This window comes from Petromyzon marinus, chromosome 35 (genome assembly GCF_048934315.1).
Source record: "Petromyzon marinus isolate PM22_M1 ecotype Great Lakes invasive population chromosome 35, UKy_Petmar_22M1.pri1.0, whole genome shotgun sequence".
Classification (NCBI taxonomy): domain Eukaryota; kingdom Metazoa; phylum Chordata; class Hyperoartia; order Petromyzontiformes; family Petromyzontidae; genus Petromyzon; species Petromyzon marinus.
Window position 1 is genome coordinate 9,478,932 of NC_133701.1, and position 15,748 is coordinate 9,494,679.

The window sequence follows — 15,748 nt, forward strand, 5'->3', positions numbered from 1 at the left end:
GAAGAGACTGGGGAACCGGTTCCCATTGACTTCAACGGGGCCCTTAGAAGAGACTGGGGAACCGGATCCCGTTGACTTCAACGGTGCCCGTAGAAGAGACTGGGGAACCGGATCCCGTTGACTTCAACAGGGCCCATAGAAGAGACTGGGGAACCGATCCCATTGGCTTCAACGGGGCCCATAGAAGAGACTGGGGAGCCGGATCCTATTGGCTTCAATGGGCCCATAATAAGAAACTGGGGAACCGGATCCTATTGGCTTCAATGGGCCCATAATAAGAGACTGGGGAACCGGATCCCATTGGCTTCAATGGAGCCCATAGAAGAGACTGGGGAAGCGCATCCCATTGCATTCAATACTATTCCTGCGTGTAATGTCAGCAATACGTTCGGGAGCTAAATGCCAATGTCGAGGTCTGCTGGCCACGACGAGAGGGCTTCAGCAGAGAGAGAGAGAGGGAGAGTTCGTGTCGTTTTGCTGTTCACCATGGCTTGACTGTGTGGGCCAAAGTTTGGGTTGCATTGCCATAGTCGCACTGCCACAGTCGTACTGCTGTGGCTGTGTAGTTAAGTGTCCATCTATGAGACGTGCACATGGGCCTGTTGATGTTCTGATGCGGTTGATGGCTACACTACCAGTGTCTTCCAGGAATGTCAAAGCCAGGAAGGCACGATTATGTTTCAGCAGGCCTGTCAACCCCTTATCAGTGCCCGACCTTATTACAGACCAATTCAGACCTTATTCATCACCCACGTGCCCTTATACATCTCAACGTTCATCATACAAAGTCCCATCAGAAGGGAGACACAAATAGACAACACAAAAATCGCCCCTATTGAAACGGCTGTACGCCGTATGAACCTGAAACACTCAATTTCCCTGCACAATAATACGGTGTAAACCGTCTGGGCTGACAGCTCTGTGTTTGGGTTCTGAACGAGGTGTGTGTTATACTGGTAGGAACGAAGTTGTAAACTGAGTGTACCAGCCTGCAATAGATTAATGTGTCCGTCCGTCCCCTTTCAATACTTTAACGAAGTGAAATCTCGTGCTGTTGGGGTGTAAAAATAAAATTGCGCAGAATTCCAATGTTCCTACCAGCCCACCCTGCAGGGACCTGTTTATTATTATGGACGTCCCGCGTTGTCCCCACTCGGTTCAGCCAGCGTTCTTCCGAATCTGGGTGAGATCCCCAGGATGGTAGCAGCAGCATTTTTTTTTTACCAACGTGACTTTACCGAATAGAACCAAAGAGTACAGATGGTTGTTGTTGGCGAGGGGGACGCGTCGCGACCCCCCTTTGGCAGCTTGCTCGATGTCTCTGCCGGGTGCGTTGGGTGGCAGAATGTTCGCCAGAACGGGGACGGCCCACAAGGGGATTGTCGTCTGTTGCGGCGTGTTCCCGTTACAATGCAATTGTGAGCGTCTCGCAGCTGCGTGTGTACTCGGGCTCCGTAGAATGCTCGCTGATGGAGAGGAGACGGCGTGGTACTGACTGCTGCTGATGCTGCTGATGCTGGTGCCAGGCACAGAGGCAGCAGCAGCAGTAGCTGCTCAAGAGGTGATTAATGGCAGCGTACGCACAGCATCTGGATGGGAGCCCTCCTCGCAAATCCACCTCTGGCTCTGGGCATTGCGAAGGGAGCGATGCGTGACGTTGTGTGGGAGACACGGAGGAGACGGGGGTCGGGATATCTCGTGAGTGACAGATGAGCACGGATGGCTACGCACGGCGCAAAATAATTTCAACATACATACATACCTAAAGCCCATCATCCCGTCGCGGTCGATAACATGAGTACCTACATGTCAACCCATACGGTTTACCCCGTATTCCTATACAGGGAAATTGAGTTTTCAGGTCCATACGGCATACAACCGTTTCAATATGTACAGAAAAATATTTTGTTTATTTGTGTTTCTTTCTTGTGATGGGACGTTGTAGAGTGTGACCAATAAGGACTGAATTGGTCTGTAACAAGGTGGGCACTGATAAGGGGTTGACAGGTACCACTTATTGGGGTGAGTGGTTGTCCTATGGAGATACTCGTCCCAAACATGGCGAAATGTGGAACCCCCACCACCGTCTCAAAGAGTTGTGACAAGGGAAATGAGCAATACAGCCTCAATGCTCATCTGAGCAAGAACTCGCTTTGTCGTTTGACTCGACAGAGGAGTCTGGGTTGGTGTCGTGTGCGGTGAGTGTGTACGTGCTCCCAGACCAGGCTGGAGTATGCGGTGTCTCTCTCTCTCTCCGTGGTCGCGTGGATTTTCTTTCTCCGAAACCCCCCCCCCCCCCCCCCGGTTTCCCCCTCTACATTTAGAATCAACATTACGCGCTTAGAGTATTTGGCTGTTATAAATGTCCACGTGATAAGGCGCTTTGTTGAACTATCATTTGTGACAGCCAGGTCGCTTCTGGTTGTGAAGGGGGCTCCAACTCGCAGTTTTGGCCACCAGGTGGCAGGAGGGGGGCAAGCCACCACCCCTGCCCCCATGCGAGTGACGCTACTGAATGTTAGACTGATGGTCTTAATCTAAGTTTTTGTGGTTGTTGTTTGACTTGCATCCCACTGGGATTTTTTTGCACACAGCGTTGGTGTACGGTGCTTTTTTCAGGAATATTTTTGCTGTTTTTTGTCCATGGATTTTCTGTTTGCACAGTCACATAGTCACTTTAAGATGTTTTTTCTTGTTCGTGTTTTTGTTTTTTTGTTTGTTGTGGTTGCACCCGATTCAAGAGCCGAATGGCTCACAGGGCTATACCAAAAACAAACTGAACTGAACTGAATATACATTAATAAGGAACAGGTTCATATTTTTTTTTTTAAAAGCCCAAAGGAGACTAATGGTGTTCATTGGGTAGACTGAGGATCCCGATTCCATTGCCTTCAATGGGCTCCACTGGAGAGACTGAGGAACCAGCTCCCTTTGACGTCAACAGTGTAATGTCTCCATAATACGTTTTTTTTGGGGGTTTGATCGCGTAAATATATAAATGTGTCGTTAAACCCGCCACCACGCGACACAGCCAATTAGGAAGGTTTGCCACGTAACAAAGCATGCTAACTCGTTACTAGTGTAGTGTCGTAGGTCTCTTCTTCCTTCTCCCCGTGGCTTGTGTGTGTGTGTGGCGTGCGGTGCACACACACACTCAGTCGGAGACGAGGTATTCGCAGGGGGCACCGTCCTTCTCTCTTTATTATCTCTCGCGTTCAAGCCACCGTCTCCGGCCCCCTCTCTCTCTCCCACGACCCGACCCAGACACGACCCTGTCCACGTTGCACCGACGGCGTCGACTGAGACGGCGAACTACTGTCCGGCCGTGCATTCATCGGGCGAAGGCGGCAGCGATGAAGGCAGCAACGACGAGACGAGTCCACTCCCAGAACCGGCAGCCCGGAGCTCTCGCTCTCCGCTGCTTTTATTCCCCTAGGCGCGGCCTGGCTCCGCCCTTGCCGCGCCTCCTTTCTCGAACCCACTAGCGGGTTCCAGGGTCCTCCCGGTGAGGTCTTCTGTGAGCCTTGCTCCAGTTCCTCCACCCTGCTGGCACACACGTGTATATGCTCGATGGCGTGCGCGCTAACTGTCCACCGCAGTTGCCGCCACTGGACAGCAGTCGGCATTGTGTCACTACACTAGTACAGCACACCGGTGTGTTGGAGAGCCAAGCCACAACATTTACAATCTGAGTACGACGTTTCACCAGTAATTACAACTAGCTTCATCAGGCGACAGCCAGATTTGTGGAGAAGTCCACCTGTTTCGTTCCTTTAATAGAGGCGTACATGTGATGACAACAATCTGACCCAAAAAAACCTGTATTATGGATTAATATTGGTCGCGAAAGCCGACGTGTTAAACTTAAATTATCCCGCTGTTCATTGAGAGAAAACACTTCGTACTGAACTACAGCACACGGGATGAGCCTCTAGGCAAATCACCCAGAGTTTGGATGACCTCGTCAGTTCTCGGGAGCCAAGGGGGATTTTTGAACCCGAACAGTGCCAGGATGTGACTACGATGTAACCAGTAGAGGGCAGTACAGCGATTTGTGTCGTACTGAAGGCCACCAAATTCTTGGGAGGCTCAACCCAGACACATGGCGGTGAGCTGGCAGGCCCTCCCCCCATCCACTCCGCCCACTTTTATATAGCCCCACCCGCTCAAACATTAGCCCCGCCTAATGGTCGCGTAAATCCCGCCCACTAAATGGATAGCCCCGCCCACTACTCGGATAACCACGCCCACTTCTCAGGTAGCCCCCGCCCATTGTTTAGGTAGCTCCGCCCTCTACCCTCATCACGAGTCGAGAACGAGGGAAGATCATTTTAAATTGGCGACAAAATCCGGTGAGGAATGTGCGGCAGTGACGTGCGGTGAGGACAATGGCTGGGGAGGCACTGGCTAGTGTCAGAACCTAATTCATACACTGAGGGGGGCGTGGCCTCACTGAGGGGGGCGTGTTAGACACGTCCCCCTCAGTGAGGCAGATGTGATTGCTGCCTCCCCTGGTGCTTTTTCATTGCAGTTTCATGACGGGACCAGCGAGCCTAAATATATTTATACACATACGTGAAATAAGTTACCTGGAGTATGGAAAGCGAGGACATGAAATTAAGGGGTCTACAAACATTACATTGGTGACATACTGAGATAGTAACAGGCACGCGCTTATTGCCCGCGCTCCATCCAGTTACTGAGGGGTTGCGCAATCAGAGGGGAGGCTGAGCGCGTCTCTGCCTCACCTCTCGTCTCTTCCTGCAGTATTTGCAGCAGAGCTCCGCAAATCTGGCGATTTTTGACTATACAAATGATTGGAATCGTACAGAAATGACATTTATAACACATATCAGTGGGAAAATCTTTATATTTATTTTATTTGATTATTCTTTTTTTTCGTAACAGCTATTTTAATTGGAGTATGACAGGTGAGGCTCTGCCTCCACTGCCTCCCCTGGCCACACGTCCCTGATGTGCGTGTGACAAAACCTGGAACCACCGGGACTATCCCGGCCAAACCGGGAAGTTTGGTCGCGTTAACTGCACTCTACTATACTCGCTGCCTTCTGCGTGGTGAAGTATGGTCAACCAATAACTGGCACGACCCCGCAACGTCGTGGGGGAAGGCCCTCATCCAGCAGTGGATTGACATGTACACGTGACGACTCGTCATGGTACAGGCGCAGCCCTGCAATTGCTTTCTCAAGCCGTTACCGGCGGAACGACCGCCACTCGAGGGAGCTCCCGATGCCCGGTTGTTGGTGGGGGGGGAGAGTGTACAGCACTGCGCTATAAACCCGGAAGTCTCCGGGCCGTTCCAGCCCACAGCCAACATCAGTGGGCGAATGAGATATCACGCCTGGATCTGCCCACAACCCCCACCACCCCAAGCCTCCCCCACCATTCACTCCACGCCCTCCACAAAACCCAAACTGATTCAGCGAATGTCAGAAGCCACCCCGTGACCGACACAGCACGGGGTGGGTTGGGGGGGGTTCTTGATACAGCGGTGGACTTACGAAAATCTGTAAAAAAATCACATGTTGATGATTATATTTCTGAACGTCATGAATGTCGCTCCCGTTGTTGTGAGTGCCGTGTCTATATATCATCGTAGTCAGGGGCGGAGCCAGGGGGTGACAGGGTAGACAATTGTCACCCCCGAAAAAAAATAAAAAAATCGAAAATCTGAAACATTCTGCGTATAAGTGTACGACACTCGGTCTAGCGGACTCCGTGCAACTGCATTGTCAGAGTGTGTCGCCAACCGATGGCGTCTAGTTCAACAGCCTGACTCTATAATCATTCTTGAAATTAAAATTTGTTGAATGTCACCCCGGGCTGAACATCCTTCATCGGTGGGGGTGTGGGCGGGGTTGGGAGGGGGTGAGCCACGGTTCATGCTCTTCAATAAAAGTTGAAAGCGTTTATGCGTAAACTATGTCCGTATTGGGGCGCCATAAGTCTCATCCAGAAGATCCCGAAGTGTTGTTGCTCTTCGAGACTTACCTTAGGAGAGAATCGAACACATTGATCAAAGGCTTGCCAAAAAAAAAACCCAAAGCCAAATGCAGAATGAGTCATGAACAAATATGAACACGCTATCAGTCGGATTCATAACCGCGAATTAAAATGCATCCCCGTACAAACAAATGCGCGGTGTCGTAATGCGGTACACAATCAATGCGTGTGCGTGATTGTTCCTACAAATTGTCGTGTATCCACGCGTGTGCATGGTTATTCCTACACCTTGCGTGTATCCATGCGTGTGCATGGTTGTTCCTACACCTTGTCGTGTCCATGCGTGTGCATGGTTGTTCCTACACATTGTCGTGTCCATGCGTGTGCATGGTTGTTCCTACACATTGTCGTGTCCGTGCGTGTGCATGGTTGTTCCTACACATTGTCGTGTCCGTGCGTGTGCATGGTTATTCCTACACCTTGTCGTGTCCGTGCGTGTGCATGGTTGTTCCTACACATTGTCGTGTCCATGCGTGTGCATGGTTGTTCATACACATTGTCGTGTCCATGCGTTTGCATGGTTGTTCCTACACATTGTCGTGTCCATGCGTGTGCATGGTTGTTCATACACATTGTCGTGTCCATGCGTTTGCATGGTTGTTCCTACACATTGTCGTGTCCATGCGTGTGCATGGTTGTTCCTACACATTGTCGTGTTCGCTGCGGTGGTTGACACGGTGATGAAGACACTGACATTGACGATTGGTTGACCCTGGCCTGGCTGTGAACTTCGCACGTTTACAACCGCGAGCTATAGCCCAACGCTAACTCGATGCTGACAGATCTTCCGCAGCCGTTGTGGCGTTATGACGCTGTGTTATTTTTACTGGTGGACGCAGGCAACTTCAAAGCGTCGGCTGCAGTGCAATTGGCACAGCGTTTAATCATTTGCGCCTCTAGTTGAGAGCCAAGACCTTTTATTGCTGTACCCATGAGGCTGGCGAGAGGTTTTCATCTTAGGCGCGTCGGCCAAACCAGAGGTCTCCATCTTCTCAGACACCTCTGTCGAGTCAAACGACAAAGCGAGCTCTTGCTCAGATTAGTATTGAGGCTGCAATCATAATTTTCCGTTTCGCAACTTTTTGAGACTGCGATGGAGGTTCCACTATTCCCCATGGCTGGGACGAATCTCTCCATAGGACAGCCACTGTTGACTGACCCCCAAAAATTGGTACTCGTGTTATCGACCGCGAAGTTATGATGAGCTTTATGTATGTATGTTGAACTTATTTTGCACCGTACGTAACCAACCGTGCTAATCGGTGGTGCGGGGGAAGGACAACAAACTAAACACAAAGAAGCATTTCTAAAGAAATGAGTTTTCAATCTATCTAGATTATTTAAAAGTGCATAGCTACAGTGGCTTCCTAATATCGGAAGGAAGAGCGTTCCAGACGGCCGCAGAAGCGCAACTGACATCGCGCGATGCAGTGACCATCCAGCCAGCCAAAAGCCGCTGCTCTGAGCTTGACCGGACAGAGTCGACCGCTAGCCCCAACCGGGATTTGAACTCGCTACCTTCAGATTGAGAGCCACTCGCTCTATCGCACTATCGCTGAGCCACCAGACGCCTCTGGCATAACCCCCCCCCTCCCCGCATTCGCACCGTTTATCTAGCGGTAGATCAATAAAGAACTCTACATTATTGTTTTATCATCAACATGAAATGGACACAATTATGTTTAATTATAATTTGGTAACATTTACACATGTTCAGCATCTGCAGTCTTAATTATAATCAGCATCATAAAATCACTTGCATCTGCCAGGAAGAAACAAAACATGTCAATTGTTGCGTCATTGTGTGTGGTGCTGGCCACCCACCCCCTCGTGTGCCCTCATTACCCTCCTAGGTGCTACTCGCTGAACAGCACTCGCCTCAAAAAGTATGTTAAGGCTATACGGGGGACCTTTGCATTGCCTTTCAGCGAGACAAATAAAGAGTTATATCTATTTTAAATAAATCGCATCAGCTTGCCCCGACACGCACTTGCGCCTGGCTCCTAAACCCCCCCCCCCCACCGGATTCAATCGTCCGGTAATTCCCGACGCTTGTCCCAGGGATTTGTGGACATCGATCCGGTACTCAGCCCCTCCAAGCCCAATTAGGGCCGAGCAAACAAACAGCAGCAGCCTCGACACCACCGCCACACAAATACTCGCCACCCCATCCACGACTTACACCAGCTCGTATGCGTCTCTTCGGATTTATGTGAAAGCCTTGCTTTACCTCCCCCCTTCTCCTCCTGCCTTTCAGCGATGAGAGAGAGAGAGAGAGGAATTGCGCGGATTGATTTGATTACGGGTGTAAGCGTCACTTGTTGGAGGGGTCTTCTTCTCGACAGCCCGCAGATATTACAAGGACCCCCTCCTCCTCCTCCACCCACCGCCACCATTTCGCCCCCCCCAATTCCCTCCCCCATCCACGATCTCCCCCCCCATCGCAGCCTGCAAACGAGAAGCCTGCGGATTTACACAGCCAGGCTGATTGATCGATTGGGCGTCCTCTATTGACGCGCCGCGAGTCCGCTGAGAGGAACTATCTCGGTTCGCGACGGAGACGCTTCGTGTTAGAGTAGCCCGTGTGTTGGCTCGCGAAGGACGCCGCTGCTACTGGGGGCGGTCGGAGGCAGTCGCCCTCCCAGCAACGGCGGAGAGGCAGAGGTGCGACGCTCACAACAACGAGCGCCGGGCGGCTAAAACGCAGCAAGTTGGCACCGTAGGGCGCACAGGTGGTGGTGCATCTGCCACTCATCTCAGTCGGTCAACCCACGGCACCTGGGTCTGTCCCGTGACCTCCTGCCAGCGGCAGTTCGACACTTCACGTGGCATTGAAGTGCACACAGCCTGGCACGATCACCGCCTCGAATGGTGGTGGTTGTTTTTTTATGTTTGTACACGTTGCGCCGTCATCGACGTCACAAGCAGCGTCGGCAGTTGTTCATCCACCGCTGGATGAAGGCCTTCCCGAGCCGTCGGCCATCGCGCAACAACCATCTCCCGCTGCGCGGTTGCCCTCCTCTTTCTCGAGTCCGTGCCCGCGCCTTTGCGGGTTGCAATTCTGTCGCGAGTCGCATCGATCATTCCCCTTCTCGTGTGCGGTGTGTGTCCCCCTCCCAACTTCCCCTCCCAGCCACCTCCCCCAGCGGCCACTTGCCGTTGCAGTCACTATCATCACCGCGTCTCTGATTCGCACGTGTCCTCTGATCGACGTGTTCCCAGATATTTCACTTCTTCTGCGCTGCTTCTTCTTCCTCTTGTCGTACAGCTGCTGGTGTGGATGGCGGAGCCACGACTACAATTTCGCATTCAGGTGGTCAAGCCACAGATAGCCACGCCAGAGGCAGCGGAGGGTATCATCATCGCTGTGATGTCTCCTTCGTATTTGTGGATCGGGGCATTGCGTCGTCATACGTTGCATGGTGTGTTCTGGATGAGAACAGTCGCACACCGGAACCTCTGTATTACTCTGTCTCTATGCCTCCCCATGCTGCTTTGCGCCCGATCCACATCTCACCAGCTGGTAATGTGCACCGATTGAACGTTTCATTGTTTTCTAACGCACATTTGGCACGCTACTCTTCAAATTCAAACCAAAGGTTTTTTTGTCCCCTCCCTCCAATAAGTACCCTGACCCTGCTCTCATCCCTCTGTAACAAACCAAGGTGTACATCCAAACATTACGTACTCTCTCGCGTTTTCCATATTGCGCATGAAAACTGACACATATTGTCCAACCCTTACGAATAATGATGATACCACGTGATCTCTGTCGCCCGCTTCAAAGCAGCTGACACACGTTCGTATTCTCACGTGTCCACGTGTGAGGTTGTTGATGCGCACGAGTTGACCCCACAGGTTTCCAAAAATTGTCGACCTCCCCAAAACAAATTCACTCGACCCCCACATTGTGTGTTGATTTCGTTGGCCATAAATGCCTACACACCCTACATACAATAGTCAGTAGTATCGGCACACGGGGGGGGGGGGGGGAGGACATCAGTGGGGGTGACGGGCGAGGCGCGAATCCTCGAGAAATCCCCCGCAGGAGCTGGGCTATGGGGGCCAGAGGCCATCGAAATTCGAGTTTAAAAAAAAAAGAGGCGACGATCCTCACCAGTCCAGCAATGTCCTCAATCCTCCTGTCAAGCGAGCCTTTCGGCACTTCACGGCGTGGTCTCAAAAGTACACCTAGCTTGGCACAAGCGCCGCGTTTACGTGTTATTTGCATGAATGCGTAAAAAAAACTAAAACATAAAATAAGCATTTACACACCTGCAAAATAATCATTTTTATGTTCACAAAAAACATCGGCACTTGGGAGCGACGAGAACGGCAGTGCCTGCGTGCATCGTGTGTGTGTGTGTGTCTCACTGGGCCTCCCCTAGGTCGACTCAGCCTCAACTGAGTACCTGGTGCGATGTGTAAACATCGCCACTGGGGAGACAAATTCGGCCGGGCGTGGTGCTGGCCATTCACCCACCAATGTGCCGTGCCGGCCTTCACAGGTGCTCGAAAACAGCACTTGCCCTAACGGTCTGTTAAAGGCTATATGGGGGATCTTTGTCTTTGTATGCGGGATGCGGTCGTGCGATGCGTGCCGCACTGCGCTACGTGCGAGTTCGATTCCCGCTCACGACCAATAGCAGTGGCGAATATGTTCTTGCCCTAGGTCCACTCAGCCTTAATTAAGTGTCTGTTACGGTGTATAACACCTCAGCACTGGGGGAGCGACAAAGGCGGCCGGGCGTGCGTGGCGCTACCCAGCCAAACCAACCCCTCGCTGGGCCGTCCCTGGCCTTAGTAGGCGCTCGCTAACAGCACTTGACCCCAAGGCTCCTTATGTAGCCTTGGGGAGCGGTAGTGAAGCTGTTAGCGTGCTGCGCTACGAACCCGACAACTGCGAGTTCGATTGCCGAACTCGGTGACGATTTTCTGAACCGGTCCCCTTGGCCTGCTCTAGGTCGACTCAGCCTCAAATGAGAACCCGGTGCAGTGTGTACTCAACATCGGCCAGGATTGGTGCTTGGGCCGTGCCGCGTCTTCACAGGTGCTGCTCGCTAACAGCACTTGCCCCCCCCAAAATGTCCGTGGAGACTCCACCGGGGCATCTTTGTCTTTGTGTAGCGCGAGACCACATTGCAGGTTTATATAACGAAGCAATCATACGAGGCAATTTCGATGACGCCACGGAAGTCAAACACCCACCCACGTGGCAGACCGCTTTGAAAAGGGCTCCCAATTAAAGCCGGGCCAATTACGACGGGGCTCCTCTGATATGTGTTTATTGTTTTATGCAAAGGAAAGAAAGAAGAAAAATGTGTTGCCACGGGGCTCAAACTGCTCCGAGTCACGACTGTCTTATGTAATAGGCGAGGACCTGGGAGCAATTAGGGTCATTTGCTCCTTTTGCCATAGAGACGCACGTTTTTGTATGCCCACGTGCACGTTTCAGTCCTTAATAGGTGCTCGCTAACCAGCGCTTGTTTGCGGACACATTCTGGATTACAGTCACCAGACACCACTCACCTGGAAGTGGTGTCTGGTGAGTATCACCAGACACCACTCACCAGACACTCACCACCTAACCACTCACCAGGATTTCACCAACTAACCAGACACACACCAGACAACTCGTATCTCCCAACTCACATCAAACAGCACTCACCCGAAGCTCACCACTCAGCAGTAGGTGCTCACAACTTACACCCATCACTCACCAATCACCTGACATCATCCGTGACTCACCGGACACACACCAATCACACACGACACACACACACCTATGCACCATATGCTACTTCACGGGACACTCACCACTCACCTCCTTCTGGCGTCACCACGCGCGGTGTCGCGCTATGTCCAGTAGGGGGCGTACCGCTCATTGCATTTATATTTTTTAAAAATACACTTTTTTATAATTTTACCAGGTAAGGCCCATTGAGCTTTATAACTCAGAAGCGGCGATGGCCACAAATGATAGCTCAACGAGAAGTGGCTTATCGATTGAAAATGTACAGCAGCCAAATAATCTAATGATTCTTAATAGGTTAAAGACCATATATCAATACTGCAATACATAGGTCAAAATTAATTCCAAATCGTCCTTGGATTTTTGTAGAGAATTTACCCCTTCACTGGCCACTCGGCTGGCTCACGTCAATCAACGTAATCAAGGAAATTCTAATGTCAGGTGTGGCTCAGGTGAGTGTTGCGTGTGGGGAGCGGTCATGCAGCGGTTAGCCCGCACACGGCCAACACCGGTGCCAATTAAACGGGTCCTGGGCTTCCCCTAGATCGACTCAGCCTAAACTGAGTACCTGATGCGGTGTGTAAGCATCACCACGCGGGAGACAAAGACGGCCGGCCGTCGTGCTGGCCATACCACCCCCTCGCGTGGCGGCCTTCATAGGTGCTCGCTGGCAGCACCTGCCCCGAGAGTATGTTAAGGCTATACGGGTGATCTTTGCCTTTGGTGAGTGAGTCAGTTGAGTGACGGGTGAGTGCTGCGTGGCAGGTGAGTGTCAGGCGGGTATCTGGTGAGTGGTGTGAGACGGTTGAGGAGCGAGCGTCGTCTGGAGAGTGTGCTAGGTGAGCGACAGGTGAGCCTGAAGTGGGCTAATCACCTGGAGCGTTTACTATTTGTTCACACAACCACATTCATGTATTGTACAAATACGGCCCTCTCTGTCAACCCACTGATGGATGATGGCCTCGGCACACCGTGAGAGTCATGGGGGGGGGGGCGGTGGTTTGACCCTACTTCACCACGCTGGTCAATGGCAGGTTGTTAGCGTACACGTACATAATGCAGTCCAACAATGGGGTTTGCTGCACGGCTATTTGCCACTCACCTCGTGGCTCCGCGGCCCATAGCACCTGGTGCGCATAGCGGTGACCCATCCTAGCACCGATCCAGGCTTAAAAAAAACTCTGCTGAGCTTGCGAGATCTGGGGCGAGATGGCGCGCGTTGCGTTGAGTGTTGTTTGGTCGAAGGCAACTGACATCGTTCACGGCGATGGCGGATGCAACCGCGGTGATTGTGAGTCGTGACCCATAGCGACGTTAACCACCGCTGTTATACTCCTACAACCACATTCACGGAGCTTACCGCAACCACATTGTATCGTCGTATGACCGCATTGTAATATAACGAAAACAATTCTACATTAATACAGAACTTCAGAGTGTTGTTGCAGTACAGTAATAGAGGACTCACGACTTACTCTTCAGACGGTACTCGGGACATACTCAGAGCGCTGTGAATGATATACCAAGCGAGCGCGCACGAAAAACAATTCTAATTTGTAGAAATGTTATTTTTTTATGTTTGTCATTATTTTATCATCCACTACTTGTACATTTTAAAATGATCACTAATCATTATTTATTATGTATTTATTGTTATCTATCACGCATGATTTAGAATTGTTTATTTATTACGTGTCAATATATATCCACTATTAATGTACTCGTTATTTACGATTATTTATCAGACTATATTATCCATGAATATTTATTATCATAAATTATGTATTACTATTTATTAGCTTACAATGTTTATTATTTATCAATTGGTTGTTATTTATTATTTTAATAATTAGTATTATTACATTTGTTTTATTATTTTTTCTTCTGCAGCTACAAGAGAAGAGCTGTGAACGGGGAGCGAGTGGTGGCGCTGTGGTTGTCGCGTCTTAGCTCTGTACCAACTTCACTTTCTCGGCCACGGCAAGACAATCGGTCAGCGTTTGGCGCGTCGAGGTGATATCTCCACCGACTTGTTGGGGAACCCATTCCCTTGCTTCCCCAAACCCGCACTGGACCAACGTGCTTGAAGTATGACCGAGCGAATGGGGAGGCTATTGTCTAGCAGTGGATTGGCAAACGGCTGAACATGGTATTATTATCATCATCATCACAGATGTATTTGCATGCACGTGTACACTCAGTTGTGTAAAGTTTCAGGAATAAATTCAACATAGTACATTGATGGCGACTTGTTATTATATCTCATAAGTTACTTTCCAAAATAACATTAATTAGCAATAATATAATGTTCAGTCCTTGATAAATCCACTGCCGGATGAAGGCCACCCCCGCTGTTTAGGTCATGGTGATCGTTCGACCATACTTCACCACGCTGGTCAGTACGGTTTAAGTGAGAGGGTAGGGATCATGGGGGGGGGTGGGGGGGGGGGTGCAGAACTGGTTCAGATACCACTCGCCACTGACGTTAGCCGTGGTCGTGAAACGAAAGTCAGAGTCGTCCTGTACGGTGTGCAGTGCGCTAACCGCGGGCGCCACCGCTCCACCCCGGCGTGCGCGTGCGTTCATTGTGGGTGCCAGCGCTGTGGTCAGCGCACCGCGGCCGTGAACCGAGACCCATGAGTTCGATTCCCGGTAACGGCTAACGTCGGCAGCCGGTGGTACCAGAACTTGTTTTGGGTCCTCACCTCCATCGACTGGGCCGTAAATTATTATCTGGCGCGCTATTTGAATGTCAGCACTGGGTGGGGAGACAAAGGCGGTCGGGGGGGAGTATTGACCACACCACCCACCCAGTCGTTGCGCCATATCTACCTTAATAGGTGCTCGCTAACAACGCGTGCTTTGGCGTGTGTATTTGCGCGTATATCACAATCTGTAGCAAGGCACAAACGGGCAGATCCCCATGCACGAATTCCGCACACATTCAGGTCATTAACACGAATCATAATGTATCGTGTATTCATCGAGCCACCGCTGGATGAAGGAATCCCCATGCCCCGCCGTTCTTGGGAGTTGATCCACGACCATACTTCACCACGCTGGTTCAGTCGAGGTGGACTGGCGTCTTCGCGTTAATGACTTCCCATTATCCACTGCCTATAACTGCAATGCGACATATATTTACTCTAAGCGTTATACACGCGTCGGTATTTATCCGTGTAGTATTTTATTTAAGCGATACGTGTGTACAGGCTGATATAAGTTTAGAGATTATTTACTCAGAAAAAACGGAACAGAGCGGTTGTTTTTTTTAAATACAATGTTGCGTGATACGTCTTTTATTCCCGGACCAATTGTAGTTTTGCACAATGCAACTATAAATGTGAGCCAAGATCTATGCACCGCTGGATGAACATCGCTCTTCCGAATCCGTTACCATCCATCGACATCGCAACGGCGATCCGTCCTGCACGTGAGATCGGACTCCGTGATTGATGTTGCTGATCAAAGAAATGAAATTCGCCCATAAAACGTTACACTGCACAACGTCCATGTTTTGTAAACTATAGGAACTTTGTACCCGTGTCTACAAAGACAAAGATCCCCCGTGTAGCCTGTAACAGACTGTTGGGGCAAGTGCTGTTAGCGAGTAGCACCTATGAAGGCCGGCACGGCACACGAGCGGGTGGGTGGCCAGCACCACGCCCGACTGCCTTTGTCTCCCCAGTGGCGATGTTTACACACCGCACCAGGTACTCATTTTAGGCTGAATCGACCTAGGGGAGGCCCAGGACCGGTTCAGTTAATGGTCACTGGTGTTGGCCGTGAGTGGGAATTCAACCCGGGTGTCCAGGTTCACAGTGCAGCGTGCTAACCGCTACAACACTACCGCGCCCTACGCGTGTCGACACCATGACCACCACCACCACCCATCACAATCATTACGAGAAGGGGAGTAGAGTTTAAAGGTGTAATATATGGGGGAAGAAATAGCAACGAGTGGAATGATAA

General features: G+C 50.8%; 1 long non-coding RNA gene across 1 annotated transcript; it reads left to right on the forward strand.

Annotated features, from left to right (window-relative positions):
• The first annotated feature begins 241 nt into the window (after positions 1–241).
• On the forward strand, positions 242–5,837 carry LOC142929837 (uncharacterized). Its single transcript, XR_012945995.1, has 2 exons — positions 242–1,698; positions 3,265–5,837. It is a non-coding gene; the product is annotated as an uncharacterized LOC142929837 (long non-coding RNA).
• Positions 5,838–15,748: the final 9,911 nt, after the last annotated feature.